The sequence below is a fragment of the Phyllobates terribilis genome, unplaced genomic scaffold (assembly GCF_046119375.1).
Source record: "Phyllobates terribilis strain yellow unplaced genomic scaffold, ASM4611937v1 Scaffold_6__1_contigs__length_29720123, whole genome shotgun sequence".
Lineage (NCBI taxonomy): Eukaryota > Metazoa > Chordata > Amphibia > Anura > Dendrobatidae > Phyllobates > Phyllobates terribilis.
This window is the reverse complement of record NW_027362766.1, coordinates 27682715-27702841: the sequence shown is the minus strand read 5'-3', so window position 1 is coordinate 27702841 and position 20127 is coordinate 27682715. Positions and strand designations below refer to the sequence as shown.

Here is a 20127-nt window from a genome sequence, read left to right as displayed (position 1 = left end):
AGGCTGACTCTTATAAAAATGAACAAAGGCTGGATTGGGCCTGACTTCTCAACACCACCGAATGATAGCAGCGTAACATAAACTCCAATCCAGTGCCTTTTTTTCGGAGATGTATTCCCATGCACCTTTTCACACCCACACATGGGTATACACTTCCTGATTTTGGCTATTTGCTCTCGTTCTCCTCCTTCTCCTCATCCTCATCCTCCACCACTATATCACCAGGGTGACCGTGGTCCGTGATGCACCACCCACATAATTTTTTTAAAGGGTGTTTATGATGCCCGTAAAAAAAAAAAATGTATGTAGTATCTTCATGTATACCCCCAGGGGTAAATGTTTGTCAGCCCATACACTTAGTGCATGGGCGTTACAAGTATAGGAGGCCCGCTCCTTTCTAATGGGAACATTTTTTGTGAGGCCCTCCTCCACGTCTCTTCCAAGGGGCATTGGAGTGCCTCCTAATTTTTGGCAGCCCTTGCATTCACTGCATAGGCCAACACTATGGGAGACCCTCTCTTTTCTAATGGGAATTTGTCATTACAGTGGCCCTGCTCTTTGTGTCTTTAAATTCTTAGTGGGGGTTTTCCTAAATTTGGTCAGCCGTTGGACTCACTGCATACCCTATAACTGTATAGCAGACCCTCTCCTTTCTTTTTGTTAACATTCTTTTTTTCTGAGAAAAGTATAGAACACAAAAGATTGAAAATATTTGACAAGTAAATAATTGCACCAAGGTCAAAAATACAGAAGTCGTGTTGATACCTCAAAAGGACATACTGTAGTAACATAAAAGACAGAATAAAAACTAGAAAAGGACAACAACATAAACAAGCTCGTAGCCCACAAATTAGACCTCCTAAAAGAAATAAATTAAAACAAGAATAAAGAGCGGCCAGACGTATGATTAAAAGACATATGAATATGAAATAAAATAATTGCAGTCAAATAACCCTATAAAGGAATAGTAGGTCTCTTAAGGTTTAGTGACTTAAAATATTAGTGGTTGATAAACACTCTCGACCAAGGGAGTACTTTATTTGCAGAAGGATGGGAGGAGTGGATGGGTGTAAACAAAAGGGTAAGGGAATAAGAATAGAAAGAATATCATATCAGGAGATTGATATGGTTTTCAAGAGGGGTGGGGGACAAAGAAAAAATTAAACCTCCTGACTCCATTGGCTCCAAAGTTTAGTAAATTTGGGATGACTATAGGTTTCCCAACTGGTGAGTTCCTCTAAAGGTCTAATCATGTTTACCTTCTTTAACCATTCGGAGTGAGTGGGGGGAGATTCCTGCTTCCAATGTAGAGAGATCAGTTGTTTTGCTAAACCCAACAACAGGGTTATCAAGTCATGTTTTTTTGGTTGATAGTTATCTGTTGGACAGGAAAATAGGATTTCTTTAGGGGTTAATGAGTGTCTTATCAGGCCTTGTTTTTTTAAGGTCACTTCTACTTTACCCCAAAATGGTCTAATCTTTGAGCTTGACCAAAAGATATGTGTCATATTACCCACAGCTAGTTTGCATCTCCAACATAAGTTAGAGTCACTCAGACCAAAATGGTGTAATAATTCCGGGGTTCTGTACCAACGCAATTCTTTACCAATTTTATATGAATTCTCTTGTAAAGTTATACATCTTGAGAAGCCATGTGAATTGGAAAGGATGGAGTCAGTTTCCTCTTTGGACAATGTAATATTTAATTCCTTCTCCCAGGAATATATGAAAGTGGGTTTTTGAGAGAACTGGTATAATGTCAAATGGTCATAAATCTTCGAAATACCTTTGGGAAAAGGGAAAGAAAGTCTACTTAATATGTCAATCCTAGAGCCCTTCCTAATGTTAGAAAATCTAGCTCTAAACTGAGAGAAGATATGAAAGACATGATTATATTGCAGGAAGTTTTTGGGCCGCGTCGAGGTACAAACTGGCCAAGAGTGTAGCATAGGGATCTCATTTGAAAGGAATTGTTTAATAGAATAGTTTGGTAACTCTGACCAGAGTTTATAAGGGTTTGTGTACTTGGGGTCTAAAAAGTAAGGGATAGTAGATATTGGGGCATCAGACATAGGGATAGTGTCACCATGGAGTTCTTGAACCAAGTTACGTTTAATAGCCAGAGAGGTGGATGTAATGGTGTACCTTGACATCTCAGAGACAGGAATTACATCTGCCCATATGAACTTATGGGGGTTGTTACCTAGTAGTAGATAGTCAATATCTGTAGTATCTCTTATTTTGGAGGCCCTGGCCATCTTTAGCCATCTGAGCATGTGAATGGATTTGTAGTATCTTAGGATGTCGAGAAGTCCAATGCCACCTCTATGGTTTGGTTGGGATAATAATTTATGTGAGAGCCTAGGTCTTTTATGTTTCCATATGTATTGAGCTAGTACTTGTTTTATGGAAGAAAAGAAAGACATAGGGAGGCATGTGGGGAGCATATTTATGTGGTAGATGATTTTAGGGAGAATTTATGCTTTTACTACATTTTTCCTACCAATCCAAGATAACAGTGGGTTGTTGTAGGTTTTAAGGAGGGATCTAATTTTCACCACCAATGGTGTAAAATTTTTCTCATATAGAAGATCTGGGTTATTAGTGATCTGGATCCCTAAATATTTGATACAGCCGTGTGGCCACTTAAAGGGGGTAGAACTCTGTAGAAATTCAACGTCAGATGTGGGGGTGGAGATGTTTAATGCTTCCGATTTCTCATTGTTAATTTTAAAATTAGAGAGATCTCCAAATTGATCAAAAATAGACATGAGTTTGGGGAATGCTTTAATTGGATTGGAAAGCATGAGGAGCAGATCATCTGCAAAAACTGCCGACAAGAGTTCGGTATTTTTAATTTTAACTCCCTGAATAACTGGATCCTGTCTGATTACTTGGACAAGTGTTTCCATGAGGAGTATAAAGAGGGAAGGTGAGAGGGGGCAACCTTGCCTCGTCCCATTTTGAATAATAAAACTTTGTGAAAGAGTAGCAGACTTTCTCCTTTCTAATGGGAATTTGTTGTTACTGTGGCCCTGCTCTATGTATCTTTAAATTGTTTGTGGGTTTTTTCCCAAATTTTGTCAGCCCTTGCAGTCACAGCATGGGCATTACCACTATAGGAGACCGGCTCCTTTATAATGGGAACATTTTTTTTACTGAGACTCTCCTCTATGTCTCTTCAAAGGAATATTGGGTTGCGTACGAATTTTTGGCAGCCCTTGCAGTCACTGCATACGCAATAACAGTATAGGAGACCCACTCATTAATAATGGGAACAACAAAGCATAGCCGGCTGATGGCTCTCTAACAATAGCGAGGGCCGACTGCTGGCCTTTTAAGAATAGTAAGGGCCGCCTGATGGCCCTATAAAAATAGGCTTTGTGACTTTCAGAGTCCCTCCGTCATAAATGAAACATGATGTTTCTGATGATGTGTCACACACCACATTGCCAGGTAAGGTTGTAAAATGTTAAAATTACATTTCCCGGTGAATGCATTTGTCTTAAAAAATAACGTAAAAAAAAACAGTAGGATCTTTCTTTAGTATAAAAAACAAAGTCACCCATGTAACCTCAATATAATCACATTGTTCAGCTCCTGCATCTCCTCCTCCATCTCCAAAATGACCACATCAGTCACAAGCTGAAAGCACTGCCGCACTGCCTTGGCCAAGCGGCAACAGGCTGTGCTGAAGATAACATGCTTAATGCTTAGGTGAAAAACGGCCCAGCGCTGCAGAGTTGTTGAAAGCTGTAACACAGCAGCCTGATCTGTGGCTTTCATCGCTGAACATACAACCAGGTCGTGTGTGACAATGAGCGGACCCTGGTGACGGAGAAATGACAGCCGGAGTAGATACAGTTTCCCTCTATGCCATTCCTTTCACCAAACTAAAGAATATGGCTTTGGTGAAATACAACTCCCACTGAGAAGCTGTTTCAGATTGAAAAACATTGTGCCCACCAGAGGATTTGATTCCGAGGGCATACTTTTCACCCCCTCTCAAGAGCCCCATAGCAGCTGCAAAGTTAGTGCTATCATGAACTTGTTAGAACCTTGCTGTTAGGTTTTTTTTCCTTTGCTGGTCACATGACCTTGTTGGCCTATTTAATCCTGCTCCGCCCTTCTGGCTTTGCTGGACTTCATTGTATATCTACTTTCTAGCTAGCCTGTGCTCTGTATCTAACTCTGTTAGTTTGCTTGGTCTACGGACCTCTATGTTCTATCTATTTTGTTTGTTCGTCTGTCTGCTACTATTTCTGTTAGGAGGTGTCCCATATTCCTCCCAGTCCTTAGTACTTGTAGGGATTCCCTCCTCACATCTATAGGTCTCCGTACAGACTAGATTAGGACTTTAGCAGGTCTGATCGCAGGATCAGGTTCCCTGTTACATCGTAGGGATTCAGCTGAGTCTTATAGTAGGGACAGATCTCCTCTCTTTCCTTAGCTTTGGTAGCAGAACATAACAGTAAGTCCAGCCTGCAAATTCTCTAAGGAAAGATTTTTTTTTTTTTTTTTTTTTGTTCCATCATGGTGTCGGTTCAGGATTTGGCTAAACACCTGCAGGGACTCTCTCTGGAAGTGGCCGAGCTCCGTCAGCACGTGAGTAACTGTCCTGGAGCATATTTCTTGGAGCCTAAGGTATGTTTGCCGGATTTATTTTTTGGTGAACATCGAGAATTTTTTTCATTTAAAAATGCTTGCTTATTGTATTTTCGTTTGAGACCCAAGTCCTCTGGGGATGAATCCCAGCGCGTAGGGTTCATAATGTCACTTTTGCGCAAAGAGCCTCAGGAGTGGGCCTTTTCTTTGCAACCTAGTGATACATGCTTCAGATCAGTGGATAGTTTTTTTTCTGCTTTAGGACTATTATATGATGATCCTGACCGTGTGGCATCAGCTGAGACTGAGTTGAGACGTTTAAAACAAGGATCAGGTAATGTCGAAAAATATTGTACTCATTTTCGTCGTTGGTCCACTCAAACAGGGTGGAACGATTCTGCTCTGAAAAGTCTATTTCTTGCTGGGCTCAGTGAAAGGGTTAAAGACCTGCTAATTGCTTATCCTACACCTGAGGATTTGCAACAGGCTATGCAATTAGCTATACGGGTGGATAGAAGACTGCGTGCTAGGGTTAATGAGAGCAAATCCTCTGCTATGTCAGTTTCTGGTTATGATAATGTGTGTACTAACAGTGGTGAACCGATGGAGATTGGATCGGTGGCACCTCGCTCTCAAGAAAAAGACCGTCGTTTTTCAGAAGGCTTGTGTTTCTATTGCGGAAAATCTGGTCATTTGATTAAAGGCTGTGAGCTTCGTATGAGGAAAGAAAAAAAAATGGTCAGTCACGCCCGTATTGCCTGTTTAAATTCCAAGGGTATATTTTTAGCTGCTTCCACGATTGCTCAGGAAAAATTAATGGAATTTCGGGTGTTTGTTGATTGCGGGTCTACACTGAATGTAATTGATGGGGGATTCGTGGAAAAACTCAATTTAAAACCTGAACCTTTATCATCCCCCATTGCTGTGGTTTCTGTGGATGGCTCCCCTTTGAAGAATATTACTCTCAAGGTCAGTGAATTTCCTCTCACTATTAATGGTGTTCACCATGAGAAATTGGATTTGGTAGTGTTGAATAACTTGCCTTCTCCAGTAATATTGGGTTTGCCCTGGTTAAAATTTCACAATCCTGTACTGGATTGGTCTACCAGTGAAATTAAATCCTGGAGCCATAAATGTTATGACAAGTGTTGTAACGGGCGTATTGCAGCTTTGGATAGGGGAGAATTGCCTGTTCCTATTCAGGATTTTTGGAGAGTTTTTTCTGAGAAGGAATCGCAGGTTTTGCCTCCCCATAGAGACTATGATTGTTCTATTGAATTTGTCCCTGGAGCGACTCTTCCTAAAAGTCGTTTATTTAACCTTACCATTCCTGAGAGGAAGGCTTTGGAGGAATACATACAGACAAGTTTGGCCGCCGGTCACATTAGGCCCTCTAAGTCTCCTGTGGCGGTTGGATTTTTTTTTGTAAAAAAAAAGGACGGCGGTTTACGTCCTTGTCTGGATTTTCGTGAGATTAACAAAATTACGGTACGCAATCCTTACCCACTGCCATTGATTCCTGATCTGTTTAACCAGTTATTGGGGGCCAAGTGGTTCTCTAAAATTGACCTTAAGGGGGCATACAATCTGTTGCGCATGAAGGAGGGTGATGAATGGAAGACTGCTTTTAACACTCCTGTGGGTCATTTTGAGAATCTGGTTATGCCTTTTGGTCTTACTAATGCTCCTGCATTTTTTCAGAATCTGATTAATGACATCCTTAGACCTTTGATCGGTAAAAATGTGGTTGTGTATTTGGATGACATTTTGATTTATTCGCCAGATCTGGAGTCTCATTGGCGGAGCGTGCGTGAGGTATTACAGTTATTAATGGACAATTCGCTTTTTGCTAAGCTGGAGAAATGTGAGTTCGCTGTACAGAGAATTAGTTTTTTGGGCTACATTATCTCCAGCAAAGGTTTTGAGATGGATCCGGTTAAGGTTCAGGCTGTGCAGGAATGGCCTAGGCCTATTGGTTTGAAATCGATACAGAGGTTTTTGGGTTTCGCCAATTACTACAGAAAATTCATAAAAAATTTTTCTAGTATTGTCAAACCTCTGACTGATCTCACCAGGAAAGGTGCTGATGCGGTTCAGTGGTCTTCTGAGGCCATTGAAGCTTTTGTGTATCTCAAGGAGAGGTTCACCTCTGCTCCCATCCTTATGCAGCCTGATGTTACTAGGCCGTTTTTGGTTGAGGTTGATGCTTCCTCTGTGGGGGTTGGCGCAGTATTGTCTCAGGATAACGGGGATGGATTACATCCCTGTGCCTTTTTTTCAAAAAATTTTTCGGAGACTGAACTGAATTACGATATTGGTAATCGGGAATTATTGGCTATTAAACTCGCATTTGAACACTGGCGCCACTTCTTGGAAGGTGCGGAATTTCCCGTTCAGGTTCTTACGGATCATAAAAATCTGATATATCTTGATGCTGCCAAGCGCCTGAATGCCGGTCAGGCTAGGTGGGCACTGTTTTTCTCGCGGTTTAATTTCTCCGTTACTTACATCCCTGGTACTAAGAATGTTAAGGCGGATGCCTTGTCTCGCAGTTTTTCTCCCATAGTCGGTGCTGAGAAAGAGGAAAACATTTTACAAGAAGGTGTTGTGATAGCTGCTTTAGACTCCGTTTTGGAAGATGAGATTCTTAAAGCACAGGAGAATGCCCCATCTAACACTCCTCATGGGAGGTTGTTTGTGCCTGGGACCTTTAGGAGAGATTTGTTTGTTGAGTGTCACGAATCTCGGTTGGCAGGTCATCCCGGAATCTCTGAGACCAAGAGACTGGTGGGTCGCAGTTTTTGGTGGCCTGGATGGCAGAAGGAAGTCATTAAGTGGGTGCGCCAATGTACTATATGTGCTAGATCTAAGTCCTCACATACTCCTGCTGCGGGGTTGCTTTGTCCTTTGGAGGTCCCCAGTGCTCCTTGGACACATTTGGCTATGGACTTTATAACTGACCTTCCCTCCTCTGAGGGTTTTACTGTCATCTGGGTGGTCGTGGACCGTTTTAGCAAGATGTGTCACTTGGTTCCCTTCGTCAAACTGCCCTGCGCTAAAACTCTCGCTAAGGCCTTTGTCAAGGAAATTGTCAGACTTCATGGCGTTCCTACTGACATTGTTTCTGATAGGGGTCCTCAGTTCGTGGCTCGTTTTTGGCGTGCCTTTTGTGACAGGTTGGGAATTCATTTGTCGTTTTCGTCCGGATATCATCCTGAATCTAATGGCCAGACAGAAAGGAAAAACCAGGATGTTGAGCAGTTCTTGCGTTGTTTTGTGGCAGACAATCAAGAGGGGTGGTCTGAGTTTCTGTCACTTGCCGAATTTGCTCTGAACAATCATACATCTTCTTCTGCTGGTTGTTCGCCATTTTTTTGTTGTTCTGGGAGACATCCGTCGTTTGGGTCGTTCTCCAAGTTGGGATCTGCCGTGCCTGAGGAGGAGAATTTTTCCGGTGATTTGGAAAGAGTTTGGACGGATGTGCGTGGTAATCTTCAGGAGGCCAACAGAAAATCTAAAGACTACTTTGATAGGAAACGACAGGAGGTTTTGTTCGCTGTTGGTGACATGGTTTGGTTGTCCTCTAGGAATCTGCGGTTGAGGATTCCTTCTAAGAAATTGGGTCCCAAGTTTGTAGGGCCCTTTAAGGTGCTTCAGGTTGTCAACCAATCTGCTGTTAGGTTGGAGGTTCCTACCTCCTGGAGAATTAATCCGGTCTTTCATGTCTCTCTGTTAAAAAAAGCTGTTGTGTCGGATGGTGACGCCTCTGCCTCTGTTCCTCCGGTGGTGGAGGTCGGGGAATATGAAATTTCTCGCATCCTTGACTCTAGACGGTATAGAGGTAGTTTGCAGTATCTTGTGGCCTGGAAAGGTTTCGGACCCGAGGATAACTCTTGGGTGAGGTCAGATGATGTTTCCGCGTCCAGACTTATCAGAGCGTTTCACAGGAGATTTCCTGATAAGCCTGGTCCTAGGGGATCCGGAGGATCCTCTTAGAAGGGGGGGTACTGTTAGAACCTTGCTGTTAGGTTTTTTTTCCTTTGCTGGTCACATGACCTTGTTGGCCTATTTAATCCTGCTCCGCCCTTCTGGCTTTGCTGGACTTCATTGTATATCTACTTTCTAGCTAGCCTGTGCTCTGTATCTAACTCTGTTAGTTTGCTTGGTCTACGGACCTCTATGTTCTATCTATTTTGTTTGTTCGTCTGTCTGCTACTATTTCTGTTAGGAGGTGTCCCATATTCCTCCCAGTCCTTAGTACTTGTAGGGATTCCCTCCTCACATCTATAGGTCTCCGTACAGACTAGATTAGGACTTTAGCAGGTCTGATCGCAGGATCAGGTTCCCTGTTACATCGTAGGGATTCAGCTGAGTCTTATAGTAGGGACAGATCTCCTCTCTTTCCTTAGCTTTGGTAGCAGAACATAACAGAACTCTCCTGATGTAGAAGCCAAGGCACACCAGAGGATTCTCTGGTGGGACCGTCCAAGCCTGCCGAGAAGCAGTCCTGGCAAAGAAAAGTGTGTGGGAAGGTTCCCGGACACTCTATGGCTGCTTTTTTACTGAGGTGGAAACCCACGCAAACAAGGGGAGAACATACAAAGTCCTTGCAGATGTTGTCATTGCTGGGATTTGAACCCAGGATCCCAGAGCTGCAAGGCTTCAGTGCTAACCACTGATCCAATGTGCTGCCGTTCACCCTCTAGTATCTAACAGGCTGGAGAAACTTGCACCTACTGCCACGCTATCTTCAGCTCCTTTGTGAGAAACGAATGTATTTGGGCAGCCACTCAGTCTACCAAATAAAATTACTTAGAAGGAAATTGTGGATGGCTTCGCTAGTGGTACTGGGGGCAGTGCTAATACCATGGTGTCGTACCATAGTTTACTGGAAATATTCCAGGCTGGTAGGCAAGCAAGCAAATTTCCACAGCAAGCAAAGTACCAGCAGTAATGTTCAGGGACCCATGCTTGTAGAAGGCGGAAACAACACTGGGAGAAATATTGACGGCTGGGACCAAGTATGGACACGGGGCATGAGGTTGTGAAAAGCTTCCGCCTCCACGAGCCTAAAAGGCCACACTTCAAGTGCAAGCCGCTGCCCAGAAATCTGGCAGTTTAGTGTTGCGGCCTGTGGGTGGGTGGGTGGCTGGCTGCATACTTGCGCTTGCACTCCAAGTAGCAGAAAACTAAGCACATGGTGGCCTCTTTCATCATCATTCCTGTAGAATGTAAGCCCGCAAGGGCAGGGTCCTCTTCCCTCCTTACCATTCTATTATTGTTAGTTTGTTTACTGTAAGTGATATCTGTATTTGGTATGTAACCCCTTCTTATGTACAGCGCCATGGAATCAATGGCGCTATATAAATTAATAATAACAATAATAATCATTATGGCCTCACCTAGGCACTATGAACTTTCCTGAAGGAGAAGCCAGGGCCCACCGGAGGAGTCTCCGGTTTTCTGTTGGGTCCGTCCAACCATGCCGAGAAGCAGCCCTGGCTAAGAAAAGTGAGGGGGAAGATTTGCGGACACTCAATGGCTGCTTTTTTAATGTGGATTGGACGTGCTTATGCATATTATTTCTCAAACCGCATTACCCAACTCTGTAGTCATGAAATTAAAGTAGCAAAGAAAGATGTTTGTGTGTCAAAACACCACCAACAAGAGCGAGTTGATGTTGGATGGGCTGCAATTGCTTCTGCACCAGCTCCATTAAAGGACTTCCTGGGAGAAATGACACCCAGAGTAGATACGGTTTCCCTCTATGCCAGTCCTTTCACCGAGCTAAAGAATATGGCTGTGGTGAAATACAACTCGCAGCTAAAAAAACCTGTGGACTGGCTTCGTACTGTCCCTAGCCACATTCACCTGTCCATGTGTTTGTGGAAGGCGAAGACAATACCGGGAGAAATAGTGGCGACTGGGGACCGAGTATGGACAACCAGCCGCCTCCGGCATTAGATTATGAAAAGCTTCCGCCTCCAAGAGCCTAAAAGGCCACATTTTAAGTGAAAGCAGCTTTAGAGGACTTCCTAGGAGAAATGACAGCTGGGTAGATATGGTTTCCCAAGTCCTTTCACCAAGCTAAAGAATATGGCTGTGGTGAAATACAACTCAGCAAAAAAAGCTGTGGACTGGCTCCATACCATCCCTGGCCACATTCACTTGACCACGTGTTTGTGGTTAGGCGGTCCTTCCCAGTAAGTGCACTGGGGAGAGCACGGGTAATGTTGTGGGACCCGTGCTTGTGGAAGGCGGAGACGACACCGGGACAAATAGTGGCAGCTGGGGACCGAGCATGGATACCCGGTCGCTGCCATAAGATTGTGGACAGCTTCCACCTCTACGAGCCTAAAAGGCCACATTTCAAGTGCAGGCAGCTCTCAAAAATTTGGCAGTATAGTATTGCAGCCTGAGGGTGGGTGGCTTGCTGCATACTGGTGCTTGCATTCCAAGGAAAGGGGTAGGGACAACAGAACACTGCACTGGGACAAGGACATGGATGGTGATTGTTGCAAGTCTGCAATGACAGGTGCATGGCAGGAGGCATCTTTGCATGCGTCAAAGATCACTTATGATGGGCACACTTTTAGGCAGTGACCTGGGAGTCAGAGATGCTTCCAGAGGTCTTCCCCATGCTGTTCCCATGTCTTTTCAGCACTGTATTCATGTGTCTGATGATGTGTCACACACCACATGGGCTGATAAGGTTGTAAAATGTTAAAATGACATTTCCCAGTGAATGCATTTGTCTTGGTTGAAAGCAATGCAAAAGTGCAAAAACGCATCAAAAACGCTACATGTGAACAAAGGTTTGGGTTATTTATTTTGCCTTATATACAAGTCATTACCCTGGAAAGGATGTTCCTTAACATATTTCCCAGAAAAATCCATTTTGGTTTCGTTTTTGTATGTTTTATTGTGAGTCCGTAAAAGTGGCGTAATGCACTGACAACATTGTTGACAGCAGTGACCTGGGAGTCAGAAGTGCTTCCAGGGGTCTTCCACATGCTGTTCCCATGTCATTTGAGCACTGTTCCCATCGATTTGGGCAATTTTTAGGCCCTCTGCAGACCGCTGGGGGGAGCCGCCTGAAAAATGCTCGAGTTTCCCATAGACATGCATTGGGCTCGTTGCTCGGGTCGAGCACCCGAGTATTCCAATTTGCTCGACCCGAGCAATAAGTTCCCGAGCATTTTAGTGCTCGCTCATCACAAGTGGTCAAGTCAACGTGGCCAAGGATGGTATGGAGCCAGTCCACAGCTTTTTTTTCTGAGAGTTGTATTTCACCACAGCCATATTCTTTTGCTCGGTGAAAGGCCTGGCATAGAGGGAAACCGTATCTACTCTGGGTGTTATTTCTCCCAGGAAGTCCTCTAACGCAGCTTGTTGCTGAAGAAATGGCAGCCCGTCCAACATCAGCTCACACTTGTCGGTGGTGCTTTGACACACAAACATCTTTCTTTGCACATTTAATTTTATGACTACAGAGTTGGGCAATGGCCTGATCTGCAATCCGGTTTGAGAAATAATATGCATAAGCATGTCCGATCCACATTAAAAAAGCAGACATAGAATGTCCGGGAACCTCCCCCTACACTTTTCTTAGCCAGAGCTGCTTCTCGGCAGGGTTGGATGGTCCCACCAGAGAACCGGAGACTCCTCCGATGGGCCCTGGTTTCTCCTTCAGGAGAGTTCATAGTGCCGAGGTGAGGCCATGATGATGATAGAGGCCACCATCTGCTTAGTTTTCTGTTACTTGGAATGCAAGCGCAAGTATGCAGCCAGACACCCACCCACGCACAGGCCGCAATACTAAACTGCCAGATTTCTGGGCAGCTGCTTGCACTTGAAATGTGGCCTTTTAGGCTCGTGGAGGCGGAACCTTTTCTCAACCTCATGCCGGCGGCGGCCGAGTGTCCTTACTCCGTCTCCAGCCGCCACTAATTCTCCAGGTATCGTCTCCGCTTTCCACAAGCACGGGTCCCACAACAATTCCCGTGCCCTCCCCAGTGCACTTACTGGGAAGGACCGCCTAACCACAAACACGTGGACAGGTGAATGTGGCCAGGGATGGTATGGAGCCAGTCCACAGCTTTTTATGCTGAGAGTTGTATTTCACCACAGCCATATTCTTTAGCTTGGTGAAAGGACTGGAATAGAGGGAAACCTGCTATACAGTTATTGGGTATGCAGTGAGTCAGGCGGCTGACCAAATTTAGGAAAAACCCCACTAACAATTTAAAGACACATAGAGCAGGGCCACAGTAACGAGTACGACATGTTTCCATTAGAAAGGAGAGAGTCTACTATACAGTTATAGGGTATGCAGTGAGTCCAACGGCTGGCCAAATTTAGGAAAAACCCCACTAACAATTTAAAGACACAGAGAGCAGGGCCACAGTAAGGAGTATAACATGTTCACATTAGAAAGGAGAGAGTCTGCTATACAGTTATAGGGTATGCAGTGAGTCCAACGGCTGACCAAATTTAGGAAAAACTCCACTAACAATTTAAAAACTCATAGAGCAAGGCCACAGTAACGACAATTTCCCATTAGAAAGAAGAGAATCTCCCATAGTGTTGGCCTATGCAGTGAATGCAAGGGTTGCCAAAAATTGTGAGGCACTCTAATGCCCCTTGGAAGAGACATACAGAGCCTCATTAAAAAATGTCCCCATTATTAGGAAGTGGGTCTCCCATAGTGTTGGCCAATGCAGTGAATGCAAGGGTTGCCAAAAATTGTGAGGCACTCCAATGCCCCATTGCAAGAAACTTAGAGGGCCTCATAAAAAAATGTTCCCATTAGAAAGGAGCGGGTCTCCTATACTTGTAATGCCCATGCACTAAATGTGTGGGCTGACAAACATTTACCCCTGGGGGGTATACATGACCATACTGTAAAAAAAAAAATTTTTTACGGGCATCATAAACACCCTTTAAAAAAATTATGTGGGTGTTGCATCACGGACCACGGTCATCCTGGTGATATGGTGGTGGAGGATGAGGATGAGGAGAAGGAGGAGAACGAGAGCAAATAGCCAAAATCAGGAAGTGTATACCCATGTGTGGGTGTGAAGAGGTGCATGGGAATACATATAGGAGCCTGGGTCCTAGAACCGACACATAGGGGGAGAGATGAGGAGGGGGTGTGTGAGTGGGAGACACTGAATGTCCTGTCAGTTAGGTATGAAAAGATCCAAGACAGGGCCAAGTCTGTGATGCTGAGAGATGAGAGTCTGTAGTAAGAGGGTATGGTCTACTGTGTCAAAGGCAGATGACAGGCCTAGGAGGAGGAGGAGGACAGAGTAGTCTTGCTTGGATTTGGCAGTTAATTTGTTGTTGGTGACTTTAGTCAGGGCAGTCTCAGTGGAATGGTGAGGTTGGAAGCCAGATTGTAAGCGGTCATAGAGAGCAGGAGGAGAGGTGGGAGGACAGTTCAAAATAGACTTGTTGATCCAAAATTCCAAAATAGACATGTTGGGGTGATAGTTAAACATAGGATGGGTCAAGGGAGGGTTTTTGGAGGATGGGTGTGATCGAGGTAAGTTTGAATCATGAGGGGAAGACGCCAGTTGTTAGTGACAGGTTGAAGAGGAGGGTTAGTCTTGGGATGAAGACTGTGGTACGGTTTGGAATGAGATGGGATGGTATTGGGTCAAGTTCACAGGTGGGAAGATGTAATTTGGAGAGTAAAGATGATCTTCCATGATGGCAGAGAAGCTGGTTATGAAGGAGGAGAGTTAAGTCGTTATGAAAAGGGGCTGTTGGGACTTTAAGCAAAAGCATTGCCCTATGTTGTCAATATTCTGCTTGAAGAATGAGGCTAAGTCTTCAGCTGAGATGAGAGGAGAGAAGAGGGAGGGGGAGCTGGTGGACAGAGGAGGGACTTGAAAGTACTGAATAGCTGTTTAAGGTTGTGAGGCACGTATAATATGAGAGATGAGAAGTAGGTTTGTTTTGCTGCAGTGAGCAATTGTGCAGCATTTTTAAAACTTCTGTTACTGGAAGCCACTCCCTTTCTTTGGCAGTCGCACAGCGGTATGCCTTGTAGATGGGGGGCGAAAAGAGCTTGTGCTTTAGTAGATGACAAGCGCTGCATCAAGTGGCCCCTGCACCTCTTCTTCTACCTTAACATCACACACAGTACAGTCTTCAGAGGTGGCACCCCAATTACCCTTGTTTTCACCCACGTCACAACTCTCCAACTGGCCAACAGACTGTAGGGAAGCACAGATGGGCGAGTCTGCAGAGCTGTTAACACATTCTATTCCGGGGTATCAGAGGGCTGATACAAAGCTTCACAGACTCAAGAGGAGGATAGCGTATGTAGCTATGCCCAAATTTTTTTCAGTTGATCTGGGCCCGGACGAAGTAGGGTCTGAGAAGAATCCAAATCCTCATCACCAGATGTTAACTTCTGGGGGTGGGCATGGATAGGTTGGAGAAAGAAATAAATACACACCAGAACATGGAGAACTAAACTGATTTTCTACAGAGGTTGGAAAGCTAAACTACTAAACAGCTAAGGTTGGAGAATGAAACAAATGTACACCAGAACATGGAGAACTAAACTAATAGAAAACAGGGGTAGGAGAACTAAACTAATAAGACAACAGGGCTCGGAGAATGAAATTACTAAACAGCCAAGGTTGGAGAATGAAACAAATACACACCAGAAGATGGAGAACTAAACTAATAGAAAATAGGGGTTGGAGAACTAAACTAATAAGACAAGAGGGGTTGGAAAACTAACATACTAAACAGCTAGGGTTGGAGAACTAAACCACTACACACCAGTGGATGGAAAACTAAACCACTAGACACCAAGGTGTCACTAGACAGCAAGTATAGGAATCCCCAAGGCTTGCGGGGCAAACTTCTGTATCTAACACTTCCTCCAGTGTTTCTACAACCTCCACATCCTCTAGGGCCTCCACCTGCCCCCTCAACCTCTGCCTTAATGAGACACATGTTGCAAAAGTGCAGAGAGAATTCATAGTGCAAACCTTGCATATTTACAGTGAACTATGGCACGACGCCATGATATTAGCAGTGCCCCAGTACCAGTAGCGAAGCCATCCATAATTTCCTTCTCAGGAATTTTATTTGGTAGACTGAGTGACTGCCCAAATACATTAGTTTCTCACAAAGGAGCTGAAGATACAAAGTGGCAGTAGGTGCAAGTTTCTCCAGCCTGTTAGATATCAGAGGGAGAATGGCAGCACATTGGCTCAGTGGTTAGCACTGAGGCCTTACACCGCTGGGATCATGAATTGTCCCAGCGAGGACAACATCCACAAGGATTTTGTATGTTCTTCAGTGTTTGCGTGGATTTCCCCCTCATTGAAAAAGCAGCCATAGCGTGTCCAGGAACCTTCACACAGACTTTTCTTAGCCAGGGTTGCTTCTCGACAGAGTTGGACTGGCCCACCAGAGAACCGGAGAATTCTCCAGTGGGCCCTGGCTTATCCATCAAGAGAGTTCATAGTGCAAACCTTTCAGGCTGTGATGATGATGAGGCCATCCATCGCCTTAGTTTTTTGTTACTTGGAATGCAAGCGCAAGTATGCAGCCAGTCACCCACCCACCCATCCACCCGCAGGCTGCAATATTAAACTGGCACATTTCTGGACAGCAGCTTGCACTTGAAATGTTGCCTTTTAGGCTTGTGGAGGCGGAAGCTTTTCACAACCTCATGGAGGCAGCCGCCGAGTCTCTATACTCGGTCCCCAGCCACAACTATTTCTCCCAGTATCGTCCCCACCTTCCACAATCACAGGTCTCAGAACATTACTGCTGGTACCTTTCTGGGGGAATCTGCTTGGCTCCTACCAGCCTGGAATATGTCCAGTGACCTATGGCATGATGCCATGGTCTTAGCAGTGCCCCCAGTACCAGTAATGAAGCCATCCACAATTTCCTTCTCAGGAAGTTTATTTGGTATATTGAGTGGCTGCCCAAATACATTATTTTCTCACAAAGGAGCTGAAGATACAGAGTGGCAGCAGGTGCAAGTTTTTCCAGCATGGTAGATATAAAAAAGGAGAATGGCAGCACAGTGGCTCAGTGGTCAGCACTGAAGCCTTACAGCGCTGGGATCCTAGGTTCAAATCCCAGCAAGGACAACATCTGCAAGGATTTTGTATGTTCTCCCCGTGTTTGCGTGGGTTTCACCCTCAGTAAAAAAACAGTCATAGAATGTCCAGGAACCTTCACACAGACTTTTCTTATCCAGGGCTGCTTCTCAGCAGGGTTGGACATGCCCACCAGAGAAACGGAGAATCCTCCGGTGGGCCCTGGCTTCTTCATCAGGAGAGTTCATAGCGCAAACCTTGCAGCTGCTATGGGGCTCTTTAGCGGGGAGAAAGGTGGTCCCTCAGAATCAAATCCTCTGATGGGCCCAATATTCGTTAGTCTGACACTGCTTCTCGGGGAGAGTTGTATTTCGCCACAGCCATATTCTTTAGCTCGGTGAAACGACTGGTATAGAGGGAAACCCTATCTACTTCGGCTGTCATTTTTCCCAAGAAGTCCTCTAATGCAGCTTGTTTCATAAGCAATGGCAGCCTGTCCAACATTAGCTCACACCTCTCGGTGGTGCTTAGTCACAGACAGAGATCTTTATTGACGCCTTGAATTTAATAAGTGCAGAGTTGGACAGTGGCCTGATCTGCAATGCATTTTGAGAAATAGTGTGCATAAGCAAAGCCACGGTTTAGGCAACTGAAGGTCATTAAGCAAAACTCATACAGCTTTCCCACAGACTGAAACAGGGGTATCAAGACTTCTAAGACAGCCAAGAGTTCCCTGTCCTTAGCAAGAGGACGACTGTCCATCATTTCCTCATCCTCCTCCTCCTCATGATCACCCAATCCGCATTGAGATGAGATGAAGCTGGGCTGTATAGTTCCTTGCTCTGCCTGCAATGCCTCCTCTTTAACTGTGAGCACCGAGTATTTCAGTAGACAGAGAGGCGGGATGGTGCTGCTAATTATGGTATCATCGTCGCTCACCATCTTAGTGTAGTCCCTGGAGGACGGCACAGATGTCAGCCATCCATGCCCTTTCATCAGCTCCTATGTGTGGAGGCTGACCTGAATGCCGATGGGCGTGTTGAAGCTGGTACTCAACAACTGCCCTCTCCTGCTCACAAATCCTTCCCAACATCTGCAACGTTGATTTCCAACATGTGATGACATCGTACAACGGTCGGTGAGCTGGAAGCTGTGAACACTGCTGAAGCACTGCCAGGGTGGTGGAAGCTATAGCTGACTTTCTGAAATAGGCACACACGAGTTGTACTTTCACAAGCAGCTCTGGCAGATCTAGGTAGGTTTTGAGAAACCGCTGAACCACCAAGTTGAGCATATTTTGTGCTCTCTCATTACTTATGTGTACCCCTGTATGGAGAACAATATCAGCACCAAAGAATTAAAGATGAAATATAGCCTGCTTTATATACCACGGTAATAAGAAAATCAATTTTGATTATATCTTATGTACCCCTGTGACAAAAATATCTGCACCAAAGAATTAATTTCAGTAGAGTAGAACAAGTATAATGTTGACAAATCTTCCACTTCAGCCAACCCAGCAGATAGAGACAGAATCAGGATTCTCCACATTTCCAAAAATTTGTGCCAGACATCAGCAAAGTGGCATCAATTTCATTACAGTAGAAATTGTTGAATTAGGAATGACACCTCTTCCACTACAGCAAACCCAATAGATAGAGACCCAATCAGGATTCTCCACATTTCCAAAAATTAGTGGCAGACGCTGGCAAAGTGGAATCAATTTCAGTACCGTAGAAATTGTAAAATTAGGAACAACACCTCTTTCACTACAGCCAATCCAGTAGATGGAGACTCAATCAGGAGTATTCACTAGTGTTGAGCCACCCCCGTAGTGTTCGGGTTCGGTTCTTTTCGTCGAACACCGGGATGTTCGTGGAACTGTTCGTCGAACACCTTAGAACACCTTCGAACACCGTTGAACACCGTTAAAACCAATGGCAGGCAAACAAAAACACATAGAAACACATAGAAAACACCTTCAAAGGTGTTCAAAAGCTGACAAACTGCTCAGAAGACACTCTCTTTAAAAAAGCCGGCCGGCAATTCAGCAGCGGCATACACCGGTACCCGACAATTTAGACAAGAAGGAATAGAGCATCACACATAGATTAGATAGATAGAAACATGCCAGTCACATATATAAGAAGTACAGTGACAGTGTTGCTTACTGTACTTGTCATTTAGTGTTAAAGGATTTATAAAAAAAAATAATAGTGTTTTCATGCACCGTCTCTTTAAAAAAGCCGGCCGGCAATTCAGCATCGGTACCCGACAATTTATAACAGAAAGAATAGAGCATCACACATAGATTAGATAGATAGAAACATGTCAGTCACATATATAAGAAGTACAGTGATAGTGTTGATTACTGTACTTGTCATTTAGTGTTAAAATAAAGGATTTATTAAAAAAAAATTGACGTGGGGTTCCCCGTAATTTTAGTCTCTAGCGAAGGATAAGCAGACGGCTGGGGCAGATGTTTGAAGCCTGGGAAGGGGGTAATACCCACGGAGCTTCCCAGGCTACTAATATCAGCCCTCAGCTGAATACCTAGCCTTTACTACCTATTAAAATGGGGGACCCCAAAAAAAATGACGTGGGGCCCCCCCTATTTTAATAGCTAGCAAAGGCTAGGCAGACAGCTGGGGGCTGATATTAATAGCCCAGGAAGGGTGCCATGAATATTGGCCCCCTCCCAGGCTAGAAACACCAGCCGTCAGCCGCCCCAGAAATGGCGCATCCATAGGATGTGCCAATTCTGGCACTTAACCTCGCTCTCCCCACTGCCCTGTAGCGGTGGCAGTGGGGTAATAGAGTTGGGGTTGATGTCAGCTTATAATGCCAGCTGTCATCAAGCCCAGGTTAGTAATGGAGAGGCGTCTATAAGACGCCCCCATTACTAACCCCATAGTCAAAGTTAAACAAAAAAACACCAACACCCAGAATAAAGTCCTTTAATTGAAATAAACACACAATTCTTTAATGTTCTAAATTAAACCATACTTACCATCACGCCCATTCCAGCTGAAGCCAATGTCTTCTGCAATAAAAGTAAAATAATAAAGCAACATCATCCTTACCTTTCCATGGTTCCCACAACAGCTTCAACTCTGCTACATTCACATGACAGGCTGGACCGCAGCCAAAAGCTGCCATCCAGCTTGCCATGCGGCAGACACTGAGAAGCGCAGGCATGCTTGCGCTCCTCAGTGTCTCGCTGTGACGGCATAAAGATGAGCCGAGGTCATGTCCAATGAACTCAGCTCACCTCATGCACGTCACTGACAGCGTGGGAAAATTCTCCTGCGCATGCGGTGAGTGCAGGAGAATTTTCCCATGCTGTCAGTGACGTGCATGAGGTGAGCTCATGTCCACTGAACTCAGCTCACCTCATGCACGTCACTGACAGCGTGGGAAAATTCTCAGCGCTCAGCTCTTC

At 44.8% G+C, this 20127-nt stretch overlaps 1 protein-coding gene across 2 annotated transcripts in view; it reads right to left on the bottom strand.

The window, feature by feature from the left end:
- Positions 1-20127, bottom strand: part of LOC141152761 (uncharacterized) — a 486446-nt gene that overhangs the window by 205624 nt on the left and 260695 nt on the right. The gene's annotated exons all lie outside the window — the stretch shown is intronic.